Source organism: Heptranchias perlo, chromosome 3, assembly GCF_035084215.1.
Source record: "Heptranchias perlo isolate sHepPer1 chromosome 3, sHepPer1.hap1, whole genome shotgun sequence".
Taxonomy (NCBI): domain Eukaryota; kingdom Metazoa; phylum Chordata; class Chondrichthyes; order Hexanchiformes; family Hexanchidae; genus Heptranchias; species Heptranchias perlo.
Genome location: NC_090327.1, coordinates 132,742,349 through 132,761,755, shown reverse-complemented (window position 1 = coordinate 132,761,755; position 19,407 = coordinate 132,742,349). Strand labels below are relative to the sequence as shown.

The window sequence follows — 19,407 nt, the reverse complement described above, 5'->3', positions numbered from 1 at the left end:
AACAGGAGGAAAAAGAAAACACTGGGGAAGTCAATATGTAAGTTTTAAAAAATGTAAGTATTTCAGTAGTTTATTGTTATATTACAGTACTAACATTATTCCTAATATCTGAGCAGCTTTAACACTAATATTAATGCTTGTTTCACTGTCGCTATGTGTGAGCTGAAATCTGAAATAAATGGTTCGCTCGGGAGCCTGAAGTTCCAGAGTTTTTGGCAGTCAAACAGCCCAATACCTGTTGGGGCTTCCCCAGTGAATCGATCTTTATTGGAAATACTACGAATGTTAAAAACTGGTGTCTGGGATTAAAGGTAATTCAGGGGTAAATTATAAATTATGGGATCATTTTCGGGAAGGAAAGGAGAAAGTACAGGTAATGAAAAGGATGCTGGCGTTGGAGGAATGTTTCGCTGTAAGAGGGACATAGTGGGAGAGGGTGAAGGGAGAGGAGACAAGCCAAAATAAGTAAAGGGAGACTCAGAAGAGTAGTGTGAGGCAGGTTATGGTGTGAAATTAAAGAAAGTAGCAGTAAGGAGGAGAAGCAGCAGAGGAACAAAGAGAAGAATGGCAAAGGATGAGACACCGGAAGAAATCCGAGGGGTGGGGGGACGTGGAAGACATCGGGTGGGCCTTGGAGAAGATCGGGGCGACGGGGGGGGGAGTTCAGCATTGGAGGGTGGGTCCACCGTTGGGGGTGGAGGGGGAGCCAAACGTGGGGGTCCTGGTGCACCAGTTGAGCTTGTTGGGCCTGGATGAAGCACTTCTGCTCCTCCGGGCCCACAAGCAGTGCAATAAAGGGACTCACCTCATGGATCTGACCCTTCCCACCTGCTTTCACTTGACGTGAATCAGAAGTGATGGGAAACCCGAACAGGTAAGGTTAAATTCATTTTACATTTCTAATACACAAAAAATTAAGTGCTTCAACTATTTCAGTGAGATACATTGCCCCTTTAAGTATCGGCCCGCTGACTTTAAGTGGGGACGGGACACTTCCGGGTGTCTGTTGTACGCATGCACCCAAACACGCCTGGGTCAAACCCAGAAGTGGGCGCGTTGGAGCTGGGATGTGCTCCCACTCCAAAAACAAACTATTTTTACTGCCCACCCGCCCCCCAACCCACCCGTTCTTGGGGGTTAAAATTCCCCCCATGGAGCACGTGCGACAGTCATTAATATTCGGTTCTGTTGCACCCCTGCGTTACACTGTGTAAGTAGATGTTGGGCTGTGTGAGTCTACTCTGGCAAATAAGGGGTGTGAGATCGACTTGTGTGTGTGTTTAATGCCACTAATCCTGAGAGGGCATCGACAGCAGACCGAAACTTTTAACAGTGCCATTGCAAACGCTTTCCAATCAAGTGTACCAGTTTCGTTTTGAATTATAATATCAAATTTTTATCATTCTTTTAAAACAAAATCACTGTTCAAACAATCCATTATGAGTAAAGTAGTTAATCAGAGCGCAAAAGATTGTGTTGTGGGCTTTGTAACAGACTAGATAAGAAAGAAAACTACTGATGTTAGTCATCATATAATGGGAATCCTTGCAGTCACACATGCCCAACTCTCTCAGGACAAACTCCTGACCCCTTTTTATTAGTAGGTTTACTAACCAGGTTACCAATTTTAAGAAACAGAGAAAAGCAGCTTCCAGTGCTGGAATCAAAAACAGTTGCTGTGAAACATTTTTAAGTCATTACGCTCATTTTGAGAAAACACCTCACTGACTGCTGCTTATTTCCACACAGCGTTGTTCTCTGTTACGTGCTGCCCAGAGGCAGAGTGAGCAAGTCTGGTGGCAGTACACAAAGACCCAGGAAAAAATTAGATCTCCTTTGCCATCAAAACAAGATCATTCGAGATCCAGCTGATGACAAGAGGATGTAAAAAACACTTCTTGTTAGACCTGCATTAGTAAGCCTCACTTTCCTTATCGCTGAGTGAGCTGTAAAGAATTCAATCAGCATTTTTATTTCAAACAGTAGCTTTTTCTTTCAAATTGCCTTCCCTCTTCTCTTGAAGGCTATGACTTAAGCTTAGAGTTGCCTACCCTCCCGAATTATCCTGGAGTCTCCGGGAATTAAATTTCAGTCTCCTGGACACTGCTGCAAGTAACCCAAGAGAAAAATCATCGGGGCATTAATAAATAATGGGCAGCATTTTAGCACCCGCTATCAGGTGCGTTCCTGGCGGGGGGGCCCCGAAAATCGGGAAATCCCGTAGCGGGACCGGAGTCCGCCTCGAACCCGCGCACTTCCGGGTTCCCCACGGACGCGCCGGCGTGCGCGCGCAGCCCCCGCTGGTGGGAATCCCGCAGGCAATTAAAGCCAGCGGGATGCCACTTGAAGACATTTATTTCGCTTGTTCAGGTCATTAACTGACCTGATTAAAGGATTATGTGAGGAGGGGTGGGATTTTAGAGCAAACTGGGACTGTTTCCCACACTGGGGGAAACACTCCCAGTTCAAATGGACCTGTTGCAGCTGTCAGCCTGTGGCAGCTGCAAAGGTCCATTTGACAGGTGGGTGGGGGGAGACCCTCACTCATTGCAGGAGGCCACTCTGTCACTTGGGACAAAGTTTGGCCTCCACCACCCTCCTCCTGACAATCAAAGTCACCAACTTGCACACTTACCCCGGGGTCCAGACACATGTACCTACCTTGCGGACCCCCTCAGATGTACATCTTCTGGATGGGGGCCGCCGTAGCTGCAGTCATGACCTCCTCGGAGGGCGAACAGCATCACCAGCCTCGCCGTCCACGCCGTCCACCTCTGACACGTGGAGCTCCACAACACATCCACCTGTACAGCAGGAGGGAGGGCTACCGCAGAGAGAGATGCGTCGCAGAGGGCACTACCCTCGCCACAGGGTCCACAGACCGAGGCTCAGCTTCCTGGACCTCTCTGAGCAGCAGTGCACACGGAGGCTCAGAGTCACTCGACATGTAGTCGTGGACATCTGCAGCCTCCTTCATGCCGAGCTGCTCCCGGCTGGCCCGAGCACCATCTTCTTACCTGTCGCTGTCAAAGTCACCACTGCCCTCAACAACTTCTCCTCCGCATCCTTCCAGGGTACCACAGGGGACATCACCGACGTCTCTCAGCCGTCTGCACAAAAGAGCCCTGCAAATACACCAACACCCACTCTGCAGTGACACAATGGGTGGCATCAGTTGTGGGTCTTCATAGTGATCCTCAGGAAAGGGCATTATTGCACAAGCCAGTCAAGATTCGCAAAGACATGGCAGTAGTGGTGCCAATATAATATGTGATGTGAGTTGCTCAGAAATTCAATATAAGTAACAACCGTGACAAACCCTCAAACACCCTTGTGCATCCCCTTCATGCTCACGACACGTTTGCCTTACGCTGCCTACTGCACATATGTGATGCATGCCCTGTGGCTGCAGCACAGGTAGTGGCAGGTTGAGTGAGGCTGTCCATGAAAGAGATGCACGAGAGGGTGAGTATGAGATAGAGCCATGAGATTGTATGAGGATTGGGTTGAGTGGTAGAGGCGGGATGAGTACTGGCGAGGTGAGTAAGTGCAGGTAAGATGAGGATGAGGTTTGAGTGGGTGTGAGGGGTGATGTGACAGAGTAGTGTTGGCAGTGCAGAAGGAGATGTGGGGTGGGGGCGGTGATGTGGCAGACGGAGTGTAGTGGAAAGAGTAAGTGTACTCACTTCGGCTGACCTACTGAGGTCATTGGACCGCCTCCTGCATTGTATGCAGGTGGGCGACATGTTGGTGGTGCTGGTGACCTCCTCTGCCACCTCGAGCCACGCCTTCCTGGTGGCAGAGGCAGGCCACTTCCTCCCGCCCGCCGGGGGGAAGATCTCTGTCCTCCCCCTCCTCCTCACCCCGTGTATTGATACCTGGGGTGAGGCATCATTAAACTGGGAGCAGCCTTCCCCCTGGGCTACTCCATGCTGTAATTTTTTCTATTTCTTGCAGCATCAGTCAGTGGAGGACTGCCCCTTTAAATAGAGCTCCTCCAGCTGACAGATCTTACTGCGCATGCGCAGTCCGCCCGATGCGCAGATCAGCAGTGGGGAACCCGGAAGACCAGGTAAGTGGATCCAATTGGGCTACGATCACGCGGGGGGCAGACTAATTTCGCCGGGCGCGTTACCCATACACCCAATAGCCCCCCCGCCGAGAACCCACAGCCCTGGTAACATCGGGCCCAATGTATTTTTTCATTTTCTTTGAACACTTTTGTTTACTACTTATAAAAATATTGGAGATGGGATAAAAAGCTATTTGACTGGGTGGGGCGGTTGGAGGTGGAAGGTCATGTGATGAAATCTTTAGGAATATGTCCAACCAGAATTGGTAACCCGACATAAGCTGGAATATGGTTCCAATGGCCCCAGATGTCTTGAAGTATCTTGTCCAAATGTTCTTTCTTCATTTGTGAGCTTGGACACTGGGGCCTAGGCTTTCTGTCTCCTTCTCCCTGTTGATTGGAGTGCATCCCCACCACAGAGATGTCCCTCACTCCTCCCCACCCCCCAACTCCCCACTCCCCGCACTCCCACCCCGGACCCTGTCTGACTTTCCAGCCCTGGAGCTATCTGCACGCTGGAGGCAGGCTCCCCATCCTCTGCCTGGGAGTCCCACCAAAAAGCAGGCAAAGTTATGACACAGCAGGCTTGTCACAGCATCAAGATGCACGCAGTTGCACAGGCCCTGGCTGCCAAGAGAAATCTCCTTCCCCTTTCACCTACGGTTAAACACTGGACATCCAGGGCAAACAGGAAGTTTTTGAATTCAGCATTTGAACAGTGGAAATAGTGGGAAACCAGGCAGAGGATATGGTTCCCTCATTTCTATGCTATAATTAGTCACTTGTCCTTGGTCAGGTATATCGTGCCCCAACAGAACCAGCCCCTGCTAAAAGGTGGGGTGGGACGCACTAAGACAGGGGGCCTGGCGGAGCATGTTCTCAGGCACCATTCTGCCCGCAACTGCTTCAGATCCAGTGAGGTGTGGAAAGCTTAGGCCTGAGTATCAGCAAGGTACTTGACTGTGGAGGGCCTGGTTCTGTCCTTACTTAATGTACACACTTTCTATTAGGGGAGAGATCACTGAATGGAGATTGGGTGTTGGGTGGGGGCGGGTGTGGTGGGCGATATCGCTGAATTTTACTCTTCCTTACTACAGCCACATCTTAAATTACTGGCAGGCTTTCTACTTGTTACACGGACCACACATTACTTGGTCAGTTATTAATATACATATATTACATAAAGTTACATAGAATTTACAGCACAGAAACAGGCCATTCAGCCCAACTGGTCCATGCTGGTGTTTATGCTCCACACGAGCCTCCTCCCACCCTTCTTTATCTAACCCCATCACCATAACCTTCTATTCCTTTCTTCCTCATGTGTTTATTTAGCTTTACCTTAAATTAAACTATTCCTTGTGGTAGCAAGTTCCACATTCTAACCACTCTCTGGGTAAAGAAGGTTCTCCTGAATTTGCTATTGGATTTATTAGTGACTATCTTATATTTATGGCCCCTAGTTTTGGTCTCTCCCACAAGCGGAAACATTTTCTCTACGTCTACCCTATCAAAACCTTTCATAATCTTAAAGACCTCTATCAGGTCACCCCTCAGCTTCTCTTTTCTAGAGAAAGGAGTCCCAGCCTGTTCAATCTTTCCTGATAAGTATAACCTCTCAGTTCTGGTATCATCCCTGTAAATCTTTTTGCACCTTCTCCAGTACCTCTATATCCTTTTTATAATATGGAGACCAGAACTGTGCAAAGTACTCTCAATGTGGTCTAACCAAGGTTCATTACAAGTTTAACATAACGGTAACCCGCCCAGTAAAATCCGTCCGTTCCCCACGCGATCGCGGGTAAATTGAAGCCACTTACCGTGGCTTCCAGGTTTCCCATCGTCAACCTGCGCAGCGGGCGGACTGCGCACCCGCATCACAGGCTGTCAGCTGGAGGAGCCTGATTTAAAGGGGCAGTCCTCCAATGCTGCTCCTGCAGCAAAGAACCAAAAGTGCAGAATGGCTGCTCCCAGATTTACCAATACCTCACTCCAGATCCTATTGGATGGGGTGAGGAGGAGGAGGGATATTTTCTACCCAGCAGACGGGAGGAAGTGGCCTGCCTCTGCCACCAAGAAGGCCCGGCTCGAGGTGGCAGAGGAGGTCACCAGCAGCAGCAACGTCTCCCGCACATGGATCCAGTGCAGGAAGCACTTCAATGACCTAACTAGGTCAGCCAAAATGAGTACACTTACTCATTCTCCTAAACTCCGTCTTCCAAATCACCGCCCCCACCCCACAACTCCTTCTGCACTGCCAACACTACTCTATTACATCACTCCTCACACCCACTCAAACCTCATTCTCAACTTACCTGCACTTACTCACCTCCCCAGTACTCACCCCACCACTACCACTCAACCCAATCCTCATCCAATGTGATGTCTCTGTCTCATACTCACCCTCTGATGCATCTCTTTCATGGTCAGCTTCATCCAAACCAAAGTATTCAGCAGTTGGCCACGTCACCATCCCTCACTCACGCCTCTCTACTTTCTCCCCTTATAGGGGAAAAGAGCCCAGAATGCACTAGAGAGGGCGAAGACTGGAGGGGGGGCCGCAACATCCGGTCGTCCTCATGGGCGCGGAGCAGGAGGCTCTTGAACTAAGCCGCGCTCTCAAGTGCCTGCCCGTCGGGGATGCCGAGACTGCCACCCGACAAACGGCTGGTGACAGAACTTTAACATTCAGCACTCACAATAGCAAATGATGTTAACATGCCTTGCCATCTTCAGCACCTCAACATCTGTCATCATGCTTAGTATTGCCTTCTGTTCTCTTACAGGGCCTTCAGCGACCGCTGTGACGGCGGAGGGCAATTCCTCAGAGGACCTACCGGCCTCTGAGGGGGCACCGTCACATCTGAGCGAGCCATCCACCAGCGCAGATACACACACCTCAGTGGGTCCCTGTCCTCACTTAGTTGGGGTTGCACATGGTGAGTCACCACACACGTGAGCACGAGCAGACACTGGTGGCAGGGGCAGCTGTGGAGAGTCCGCGTCGGTGGGAGCACTCCTCTCCAGGCTCTGCTCAGCTGGACACAGATGCTGAACCCTGGGGGCCATCCTTTAAAAGGAGAATAATCGAGGGGCAGCAGCACATTTGTGAGGTGCTGGAACAGGTGCCATACGCACTCTCCATAATAGTGCAGAGGATGGAGGAGTCCAACTCTCACATGAGTGGAATGGTGGCACAGGTACAGGAGGGAATCTGAGATACTGTCACAGGAACGTGAGGGCATCTCTGAGATAGTGTCGTGGGTAAGTGCAGGAATGTCTGCGATGGAGGGAAGGCTAGCCTCTATCGAGTTTCAAGCAAGGCTCACCAATGAGTCCATTGAGGCCCTGACAACGGCCCTTCGGACTCAGGGTGAGCAACTTTCTGCCGCCTACTTTGGCACTGGCCTTACAAGGCTTCACACATGTCCTCCAAACTGTCATCCAGCAGGGTGGTAGGAATGATGTGGGCCTGGCTCAGGAGAGGGATGATGGTGAAAGGGGACATGGAAGTGGGGACGTCACTCAAAGCACTCCCATGTCTCACTCGTTGCCCCCCTCTCAACCAGTGCCCGCAACGCTGCCTCCTCTCCGGGTGGTCGAGTCTGCCCCTGCACAGGTGCAGATGGAGCAGTCGTTGGAGGGGCCCTCACGGGCACCGAAACCCAGAGGTCGTAGGCCCAAAGCATCTAATCGGTCAGGGCATGAACAAGAGCAACCTGCCACTACCTCTGCTGCAGCCTCGGGGGAAGCACCACGTTGGAGTTCTCGTAAGCGTAAGGCAAAGGTTTCGTGAGCACAAAGGGGATGCACAAGGGTGTTTGACGGTTTGTCATGTTTTTTATTTATATTTGATTTTTGTTAATGGCACATTAAATATTATTATTGTCACCACTACTGCCACGTCTTAGCCATTCTTGATTGGCTTGTTTCATGAGGTTCTCCATGAACACACTTGATGCCACCCATTGGGTCACCCTACAGTGGGTGTATGTGTAGTTCACGACTACTTTGTGCAGGTGCCTGTGACGCAGCACTGTGTTGTGGAGCTCCACGTGGCGGAGGTGGATGGCGTGCCTGGCGAGGCTGGTGATGTTGATCATCCTCGGATGAAGTGATGAATGCAGTTATGGCGCCCCCTCCCCCCCATCCTGACGGTGTGAGTTTGAGGGGGTCCGCAAAGTAGGTAAATGTGTTTGCACAGCAGAGTTTAGGGTATAAATTAATAATTTTGACTGGAAAGACAAAGGTGTCAGAGTGCCCTGCTGCAATAAATGAGGTTTTCCCCCCACCTGTCAAATAATCCTTTGCATCTCCCACTGGCTGCTGGCTGAAACACGTCTGCTCCAACAGGGAGTGTTTCCCACAGCACGGGAAACATGCTGAGGATCCTTCAAAATTGCACCCCTGCCAAAATCTCCACTCAATGAAGTCTGTCAAGTACCTCAAGTATCTAAATAACTATGTGAAGTAGCATCCCGCCGGCTTTAATTACCGATGAGAGTCCTGCATGCGGGAGCTGCGCGCACACCCGAATGCGTCACTGGGGAACCCGGAAGTCAGTGGGCTGGAGCCGGGCTCCGAACCCGCTCTGGGATTCCACCATTTTAGGAGCCCCCCAGCCCCCAACGCACCCACTCCGCCATCCGAAAATCAGCCCAACTTCTCTGCTTTTCAATTCTATCTCTCTAGAAATGAACCCCAGTGTTTTGTTTGCTTTTTTATGGCCTTATTGACCTGTGTCGCTCCTTTTAGTGATTTGTGTATCTGTACCCCTAAATCCCTTTGGTCCCCTACCCCATTTAGACTCTTTTTTTCCAAGGAGTATGTGGCCTCCTTATTCTTCCTACCAAAATGCACCAACTCACAATTATCTATGTTAAAATTCATTTGTCAATTACACGTCCATTCTGCAAGTTTATTAATGTCTTCTTGTATTTTGTCACAATCTTCCTCAGTATTAACTACACCCCCCAATTTGGTGTCATCCGCAAATTTTGAAGTTGTACTTCCGATTCCCGAGTCCAAATCGTTAACGTAAATTGTTGTGCTCACACCGATCATTTACCTAATTTTTTTTGGTGAATTCCCCTCCTTTCTTAAATGCTGGAAGAATACCAGAGAAGATTACTTTGCATCCTCTATCCTTGAGTTTTGAGCTAATTCTCATATGTGTGGCTTTTAAGGTCCCTGTAATTTATCATTTGCCCCTGCGTGGATTACTGCCACTAGGTTTCTACCTGTTCCCTTCAGTAACCCTTTGAACCCTTGTCCTTGTGGGCCCCATAGGTGCATACCATGGACCCTGGAAGACTGTACGTACATTAAACCAGTGTTCCCATTCATTTGCATAGATCTCAAGTTGCTGATAGTATCTTCGTGTTCTGATTTAGGATTTCTCCACCAATGAGGCATCAGTGCCAAGAACAGTCCTTTTCAAGTCAGCAGGTTGCAAAACTGAATCATGGCAACCTCGTAAATAAGAAATAGAAATGCAAACAGGACTGGGTTGCTTGAATTTGGGCCTCACAACATGGGCCGATACACTATCAGGGTCCTTCACCATTCCAACACACGGAGCAGGCTCGAGGGTCCGTATGGCCTACTCCTGCTCCTATTTCTTATGTTCTAACACTCCCACGCGGACGGTGCGATGTCTGCGATCAAAGCTTTAAACCCGAAAGCAGAGGTAGCCAGGGCCCAGGCCGCTTTGGCTGTCAATATAACTGCGGCTCGGGGGCTGCAGGATGTGCTGAGGACCAACCTGGGCCCGAAGGGCACCATGAAAATGCTTGTCTCTGGCGCTGGCGATATCAAGCTTACCAAAGATGGTAATGTGTTGCTGCATGAAATGAAATACAACACCCAACGGCCTCCTTAATAGCTAAAGTGGCTACAGCTCAGGATGACATGACCGGTGATGGTACCACTTCCAATGTGCTGATTATTGGCGAGCTGCTGAAACAAGCTGATCGCTACATTTCAGAGGGTTTGCATCCCAGGATTGTGACTGAAGGGTTTGAAGCAGCTAAAAAGAAGGCCCTCGAGATTTTGGAGCAGGTGAAAATGACCAAAGAGATGGACAGAGAGACTCTCATCAATGTTGCCAGGACATCATTGCGTACAAAGGTGCACAGAGAATTGGCAGATGTCTTAACAGAGGCTGTAGTCGATGCTGTGCTGGCAGTGAAGAAACCAAATGAACCCATTGATCTCTTCATGGTTGAGATTATGGAGATGAAGCACAAAACTGAGAGTGACACAACCCTGGTGAGAGGACTAGTGTTGGATCACGGTGCTCGTCACCCAGATATGAAGAAAAGAGTAGAAGATGCATACATTCTTACCTGCAACGTTTCACTGGAGTATGAAAAGACAGAAGTAAACTCAGGATTCTTCTACAAAAGTGCCGATGAAAGGGAAAAATTTGTACAAGCTGAGAGAAAGTTCATTGAAGACAGAGTTAATAAAATTATAGCACTGAAGAGAAAAGTTTGTGGCGAGTCTAATAAAGGATTTGTAGTTATTAACCAAAAGGGTGTTGATCCATTATCATTGGATGCGTTTGCAAAAGAAGGCATTGTGGCACTGAGAAGAGCAAAACGAAGAAACATGGAGAGGTTGACACTTGCTTGTGGAGGCATTGCTATGAATTCTGTGGAGGACCTGACTCTAGAGTGCTTGGGACACGCTGGACTTGTATATGAGCACACATTGGGTGAAGAGAAGTTCACCTTCGTTGAGCAATGTGATAATCCTCGGTCCGTGACGCTGCTTCTCAAGGGTCCAAACAAGCACACTTTAACACAAATCAAAGATGCTGTACGTGATGGTCTGCGTGCAGTGAAGAATGCAATTGAGGATGGTTGTGTCGTGGCAGGTGCAGGTGCTTTTGAAGTTGCTGTAGCAGATGGTTTGATCAAACACAAGGCCAGTGTAAAGGGCAGGGCACAATTGGGAGTGCAAGCGTTTGCAGATGCTCTGTTGATTATTCCAAAGGTACTTGCACGAAACTCTGGATATGATCCTCAAGAGACTCTTGTAAAAATTCAAACAGAATATTCTGAATCTGGTCAACTTGCTGGCGTAGACTTGAACACTGGTGAACCGATGCTAGCAGGAGAAACTGGGGTTTGGGACAACTATAATGTCAAGAAACAGCTTCTGCATTCGTGTACTGTAATTGCCAGCAATATTCTCCTTGTTGATGAAATCATGCGAGCTGGAATGTCTTCCCTGAAAGGTTAAATGAAGATGGGATTCCTTTATGGGTCAACAACTTTTGTTCCTTCAAGTCCAGCGTATCACTATAATGCAGCCTACTGACTGAAGTTGCTTCAGAAATAAAAGTGTAACTAATGTTGAAGCTTTTCCATTCTATGGCTGCAAGAATATGCAGAGGCAATGTGCATTTTCACTAAGTCTTTTAAGCCATTAACAGTAACATGCAGTATAAGCATTCATGTTTCATGGTTATTTATGAAGAATAATTTTTGTATTCTGCGTTCAACTAGTTTGGTTTCCCAATCTTTGTATCCAAGTGCTCAATAAACTTGGTTCTTTTGCAAATGAAAAAAAAACACTCCCAGGTTGCTCCTAGCAGTGCCCGAGAAATCAATCCTCAATTCCAAGAGACTCCCGGACAATTTTGAACGGTTGGCAACTCTAATCGCTCCTGTACTTGCTGACCTACATTGGCTCCCGGTTCCCCAATGCCTTCAATTTAAAATTCTCATCCTCATGTTTAAATCCCATCATGGGCTCACCCCTCCCTATCTCTGTAACCTACTCCAACCCAACAACCCCCCAGAACTCTAATCTACATTCCTCTGATTCTGGCCTCTTGTGCATCCCTTGCACCGTTCCTTCACCCCACCATTGGTGGCCGTGCCTTCAGCCGCCTGGACCTCACGCTCTGAAATTCACTCCCTAAACCTCTCTGCCTCTCCACTTCTCTCTCCTCCTTTAAGACCATGTTTAAAACCCAACTCTTCGTCAAAGCTTTTGTTCAAAACCCTCCCAAAAGCTCCTTCTTTGGTTCAGAGTCCATTTTTTGATCACGTTTCTGTGAAGCACCTTGGGACATTTTTCTATGTTAAAGGCACTATATAAATGCAGGTTGTTGCTATTGTAGCAATAAGAAACTATGCAAATACATGTATTTTAAAAAATTCCGTTTAATTCAGGTGCCTCACGAATCTGGCTCATACTTTTTCAAGCCAATACCTTTTATGATCCCATCTTTGCTCAGTGTTTGAAGAAAATATCAAACATCCCGAAGGCTAATGAAGTTAATGATAAATTTTAAGGGTACCCTGATGGTCATAGTGTTGGCCGGAACCAATCACATTTTCTTAATGAGAGAGAGAGAAAAGGAATGAACAGTTAAGGATAAAATAAAACAAGCTTTTCATACCAATCAAATGATGTTACGTGGGCTGCCTTGCAAATTGCCACCCAAGGACAGCATCTCTAAAGTTACTTTTATTTCCCCCAACAATTTCTCCCAAAGTCCATTGCCGTGCAGTGAAGGATGAAACTTTGGAGTAAAACAGCACACAATGCAGTGTCAAAGGCTTCTTAACCCCGTTGTACAAAAGCACATCCCTTTTAGAGGAGGGGAGGGGGAAATCCAGAAGAAAGGGGCAAAGAGAACCATGAGTACTTTACAGAAAACCCATTTGGCACTTTGCATTTTGAAATACTCTTTTAAACTTCTTATCATTTACATTTTGTCTAAGCCATTACAATTAGCCATCCTTCCCTCCACTGGAACATACCTGTGTAGTAATAACAAATAAATAAAAGAATGAAGTTTTCAAACATAGTCTGTTACAAATAATAGCAGCAGCTTTTATTCAGTTGGAAGAGTAGTGTGATGGTGGAGGTCACATCATGATAAATCAACATATAGTTCTCATTTGTAAATTGTATTCCAGGTCTGACAGGAGGATTACTCTTTTGATAATCTAATTTCCACAATCTTTGTCCTCTACTCTGAATTATTGGTGCTGTCCTAAGTCAACCGGTGTCTTGGTACAGAGCTGGTTGAATGAAGACGGAGTGGAAGATTGATTTCTCATGATGCTCATCTAATAGGGTTCTTCTATGTGAATATTCTGTTGACAGATTCTGCATGTGATATCAAAAGTATATATGGTGTTACTGTGCTTAAAATACACTGTTACAGCCTTTGCCAGACTTATACATGCAGTAATGCGTTCACACATCAAAAAAAAAACAAATCAAGATTACAATAGTGAAGATACTGTGCTGAGAACCAGTAGTATAAATAGGGAAGCCCAGGCTCCCTCCATGGCCCATTGAATTTTCAACACTTCTTCATTTCCTTCATTATTTAAAGTACATATTCACAGCGTAATAGATCTATCAATTGCTTATCTGTGACAGTACTAAGGCCCGCTGGTTAAGCCGCATGTAGAACATGAGCGGAGCAGCGTCAACACCTGATCCGTTCCGGGCAGACGAATTTCCGTGCGATGATCCTCAAACAGGCGTTAGGGCCCTGATTTGCATATGTAAAGGGCCTTATGTCTGTTACAGGCGGGCACCAGGGCCGCCTGCAAAACCGCCTTTATCAGTATGGCGGCGCCTATAACGCAGGCTTGGGATGTTACGCTCTGAAATTGGTCGTCAGTGCCCCCATTTTCTGCTCGGAAGATAGGCGCAACCAGGACCAATTTCCTGTTGTTCTCGCCCAGCCATTTGTTTTTGTTTCGTCCTATAAAGGATCTCTTTATCTGTTAGATTTCAGTTCGGATGAAGGGTCTAGACCCAAACTGTAACCTATCTTTTCCATTTTCCGATGCTGATGAGCCAATGTGTACTTCTAGCATTGTCTGATTTTATTTCAGACTACTTTTAGTACTGCATAAGTACTGCATAAAGGCGTCTGTGGGAGGATAAAACATTACACAACTCACAAGGTGTGGTAAAGTCTGTATCCCTTTGTCAGTGTCAATACATTCCAAAGAACTTACAAACATGCCAAAGTCATATTTTGCAATATTCATAACAGTTCTGCAAAACTCCTTAAATCTACCGAAAATAATTGGCTAGTCTTTACTTGTAACCAATGGCTTGGCGAAGACCATTCTACTGTATTTTATAAATATAAACATTTAAAAAGTAATGCCCACTCCATGAATAAATCCTTTTATTTTTATAGCTTTCTTACATATGAAGTATGAATATGAAATAGTTCTGTGTAAATTGTTATGAGGTTCTGTCGCACAGATCTGCGGTTCACTTCGGGGGTCTATCGGACATTTCAGTCTTAAGCATTTGTTAAGTTCAATGGTGGACCACCCCATTCAGAGGCTCCCAGGCTCAGAGGGATTGTCAGTCAAGCTCAGTTGGTTTCAGTGGGTGCATTGAGCTGGTTGTCAGCTGGGCTGAGCAGCTCATGGTAATCAAGCCTTCCGACTTAAGGGAACAGAAGGCACCCGGATTGATCCCATTTCATAGTAGTGCAACTCTAGTTGGCTAACTACAGAGTGGCATTGAAGTGACCCGGACCATCCCAATGTTTCTCCCGCCGCAGCCGAAAAGGCAACCCAGAAATTAGCATCAAAGAAAATTTAACTTGGTGGGGAGGAGATAAGGGGCAATAAATAATTCTAGCACGGGGAAACAAATAGTTTTCTCCACTTTTCTACCCTCATTTCATGACGGCACTGACCGTGCCATAGCCAGGTTGCCCAAGTGCTGGTAGTCCTCTAGTATCTTAATCAAAAGGCCAGTCCTCATGTGTCACCCCAGGTAGGGAGTGTCAGCAAACTATGCAACAATGGGGCCTGATCTTGATCGTATTTAAAATTTTAAAATTCTCATCCTTGTTTTCAAATCCCTCCATGGCATCGACCCTCTCTATCTCTGTAACCTCCTCCAGCCCTACAACCCTCCGAGATCTCTGCGCTCCTCCAATTCTGACCTCTTGCGCATTCCCCGATTTTCTTCGCTCCACCATTGGCGGCCGTGCCTAAGCCCTAAGCTCTGGAATTCCCTCCCTAAACCTCTCCGCCTCTCTACCTCTCTCTTCTCCTTTAAGATGCTCCTTAAAACCTACCTCTAATAGCTCCTTAAATGTCTTTGGTGTCACATTTTGCTTGATACCGCTCTTGTGAAGCACCTTGGAACGTTTTATTACGTTAAAGGCGCTATATAAATGCAAGTTGTTGTTGTTATTCAACTTCCAAACATAACCAACAATCAGTCAGTTATTGAATTGGAATATTTTTATACTTATGTCATTCGTGGGGTACCAACAGAGGACCAGCATCTTTTGCTCAAGCTGATTATACTGACCACACTCAACAGTGGCAACTGCTATCCGTTTAGTGCATGCAAGTTGCCTCGCTGTTCTGTCCTAGAAAGGTGTTTGAATTCAAAAGAGAGTGGCATTATGCACCAGTGTAACATTCTTTTACTTCCCTCGCCTACCATTCTTTGGCTTCTCTGAGTGACACTCCCAACTTAAGGTGTTTTTACATTGCAGGAGAGCAGCTGACAGGACACAGGCTCTGCTCCATAGTATAAGGACGCTCACGCATGGAGAACCGATCGAATGATTCCTCTGTGTTTCCATGGATAAAGCAACTGAGTCTCTGCATCAACAGCAAAGCCCAGCATGACCAGCACTTGACTGTAAGATAAAAGCGGGAGACTGAACACAGAAGACACTTTCCCTGGGCAAGAACAGAAACAAGTAGGCAACGATTTGGTGTCAAATGAAAGGGTTTTATGCTGGGCGCTCATGTTCCATGAGGAACTGGGTTCATTCTGCTCTAAAGCATGTCCATAAAAGATCTTTACATCCAACAGACTGAGTAAACAGTCAATCCTCAGGCTAGATTTGAATTCAGGGTTCGGATGTGAAGAAAACTTTTCAAATATAAATTTTATGGCAGATACTTCAATGTAGTTGTTCAAATAAAACTTTGGAGTATTTCAATTCTCTTAAAAAAATCTAATTATCATTAGGCTCAGTATGGCAAAATCAATGCTAAGATGTCAGCTAAGGGTCTTACTGCAATCAGTGCATCATTGTAGCATTGGAAAGACCACTATGTGGTAGGCTCATAAATGTCATTGCTTTGGAAAACCAGCAAGTGTTGGACAGAGTATGAAATGTCATTCTCTGAATTAATGATATCTCAGAGTATGTCCCAAAGAACAGACGATGGAGCAGAGACCCCTGTCATCAATGTACTTTGATGCAATCAGTTCATTTTTGGCAAGGCTTTCCCCACATATTCACACATCAGAAGAAGGTGTGTGACAGTCTCTTCACCACAGCAACCATCTTGGAACAGTGTGCTGTGTGGGAGAGTTCTTGGCTGTGCCTCAAAAATCTGACTCGAGGCCCCATCTCACCACCAGCCAAGCAACGTCTTAGTGCTTGTTTATCAGGACTTGCAATGAGATATTGTGTCAAAATAGCCCAAGTAATTTTGCACTAAAGCATGCACTTGATAGCAAGTTGAAATGTAATAATTCTGAATCTCACGGCAAGTGTGTAACGCACCAATGCAAAGTGGCAAGTAGGTTATGGTTCGCCTCAAGAATGGAAATATTCTTCATATATAACATAAGGGACAATTTTATCTACTAGTTGTATGAATTCAGAAAATTACCCCCATTCTATTTCTAACACAACTTTAAAAAAATATCATTTTCTTTTATCTTTTATTGTTAGTCCACACCCATTGGTTAGAGTCATAGAAAGGTTACAGCATGGAAGGAGGCCATTTGGCCCATCGAGTCCGTGCCGGCTCTATGCAAGAGCAATCCAGCTAGTCCCACTCCCCCGCCCTATCCCCGTAGCCCTGCAAATTTTTTCCTTTCAAGAACTTATCCAGTTCCTTTTTGAAAGCCACGATTGAATCTGCCTCCACCACCCCCTCGGGCAGTGCATTCCAGATCCTAACCACTCGTTGTGTAAAAAAGTTTTTCCTCATGTCACCTTTGGTTCTTTAGCCAATCACCTTAAATCTATGTCCTCTAGTTCTTGACCCTTCCGCTAATGGGAACAGTTTCTCTCTATCTACTCTGTCTAGACCCTTCATGATTTTAAATATCTCTATCAAATCTCCTCTCAATCTTCTCTGTTCCAAGGAGATCAACCCCAGCTTCTCCAGCCTATCAACATAACTGAAGTCCCTCAGCCCTCGAATCATTCTAGTAAATCTTTTCTGCAACTCTCTAAGGCTTCCTAATGTGCGGTGCCCAGAACTGCACACAATACTCCAGTTGTAGCCGAACCAGTGTTTTATGAAGGTTCATCATGACTTCCTTGCTTTTGTACTCTATGCCTCTATTTATAAAACACAGGATCCCGTATGCTTTTTTAACCACTTTCTCAACCTGCCCTGCCGCCTTCAACGATTTATGTACATATACCCCCAGATCTCTCTGTTCCTGTACCCCTTTTAGAATTGTGCCCTCTAGTTTATATTGCCTCTTCTCATTCTTTCTACCGAAATGTATCACTTCGCATTTTTCTGCGGTAAATTTCATCTGCCACGTGTCTGCCCATGCCACCAGCCTGTCTATATCCTCGTGAAGTCTATCACTATCCTCCTCACTGTTCACTACACTTCCAAGTTTTGTGTAATCTGCAAATTTGGAAATTGTCCCCTGTACATCCAAGTCCAAGTCATTAATATAAATCAAGAAAAGCAGTGGTCCCAGTACCGACCCCTGGGGAACACCACTGTATACCTCCTTCCTGTCCGAAAAACAACCGTTCACCACTACTCTCTGCTTCTTGTTACTTAGCCAATTTTGTATCCATGCTGCTACTGCCCCCTTTATTCCATGGGCTTCAATCATGATGACTAGTCTATTATGCGGCACTTTATCAAACGCCTTTTGAAAGTCCATATACACCACATCACCGCATTGCCCTCATCTACTCTCTTTGTTACCTCTTCAAAAAACTTTATCAAGTTAGTTAAACACGATTTGCCTTTAACAAATCTATGACGGCTTTTCCTGATCAATCCACACTCGTCCAAGTGACTGTTAATTCTGTCCCGGATTATTGTTCCTAAAAGTTTCCCCACCACCGAGGTTAAACTGACTGGCCTGTAGTTGTTGGGTTTATCCTTACACCCTTTTTTGAACAAGGGTGTAACATTTACAATTCTCCAGTCCTCTGGCACCACCCCCATATCTAAGGATGTTTGGAAGATTATGGCCAATACCGCCACAATTTCCACCCTTATTTCCCTCAGCAACCTAGGATGCATCCCATCCAGACCGGGTGATTTATCTACTTTAAGTACAGCTAGCCTTTCTAGTATCTCCCTTTTATCAATTTTTAGCCCATTCAGTATCTCAACGATATCTTCCTTTACTGAGACTCTGGCAGCATCTTCTTGCTTGGTAAAGACAGATGCAATTTTAGCACCTCGGCCATGCCCTCTGCCTTCATGAGTAGATCTCCTTATGATCCCCGATCAGCCCTACCCCTCCTCATTCGACCCATTTACGATTTACATGTCTATAGAAGACTTTTGGATTTCCTTTTATGTTTGCTGCCAGTCTATTCTCATACTCTCTCTTTGCCCCTCTTATTTCGTTTTTCACTTCCCCTCTGAACTTTTGATATTCAGCCTGGTTCTCACTTGTGTTATCAACCTGACATCTGTCATATGCCCTTTTTTCTGCTTCATCTTACTCTCCATTTCTTTTATCATCCAGGAAGCCCTTGAGTTTAGTTGCCCTACCTTTCTCCCTCGTCGGAATGTACCTAGACTATACCCGAACCATCTTCTCCATAAAGGCCACCCATTGTACAACTACAGTTTTGCCTGCCAGTCTTTGATTCCAATTTACCCGGGTCAGATCTGTTCTCATCCCACTGAAATTGGCCATCCTCCAATTGAGTATTTTTACTTTAGAGTGGTCCATGTCCTTTTTCGATAGCTATTCTAAATCTTATGATACTATGGTTACTGCTCCCTAAATGCTCCCCCACTGACACTTGCTCCACTTGGCCGGCCCCATTCTCCAGAATCAAGTCCAGCAATGCCTCCTTTCTCTTTGGTCCAGAAATGTACTGGTCAACAAAGTTCTCCTGAACACACTTCAAAAATTCCTCCCCCTCTTTGCCCCTTATATTATTGTTATCCCAGTCTATATTAGGATAGTTGAAATCCCCTGTTATCACAACTCTATGGCTTTTGCACCTCTCTGTAATTACCCTGCAAATTTGCTCCTCTATCTCCTTCCCATTAGTTGATGGCCTATAGAATACACCCAGTAGTGTAATGGCATCTCTATTATTTCTTAACTCTAACCAAATAGAT

The 19,407-nt window shown here is 46.2% G+C and overlaps 1 long non-coding RNA gene and 1 pseudogene across 1 annotated transcript in view; one reads left to right on the top strand and one right to left on the bottom strand.

Moving 5' to 3' along the window:
- Positions 1-9,720: 9,720 nt before the first annotated feature.
- On the top strand, positions 9,721-11,652 carry LOC137320239 (T-complex protein 1 subunit zeta pseudogene; annotated as a pseudogene).
- Positions 11,653-12,994: 1,342 nt separating this feature from the next.
- The window catches only part of LOC137307310 (uncharacterized), an 86,585-nt gene continuing 80,172 nt past the window's right edge, over positions 12,995-19,407 (bottom strand). Inside the window, exon 3 of the long non-coding RNA XR_010959104.1 lies at positions 12,995-13,204. This is a non-coding gene — a long non-coding RNA (uncharacterized lncRNA). The remainder of the gene's footprint in view (positions 13,205-19,407) is intronic.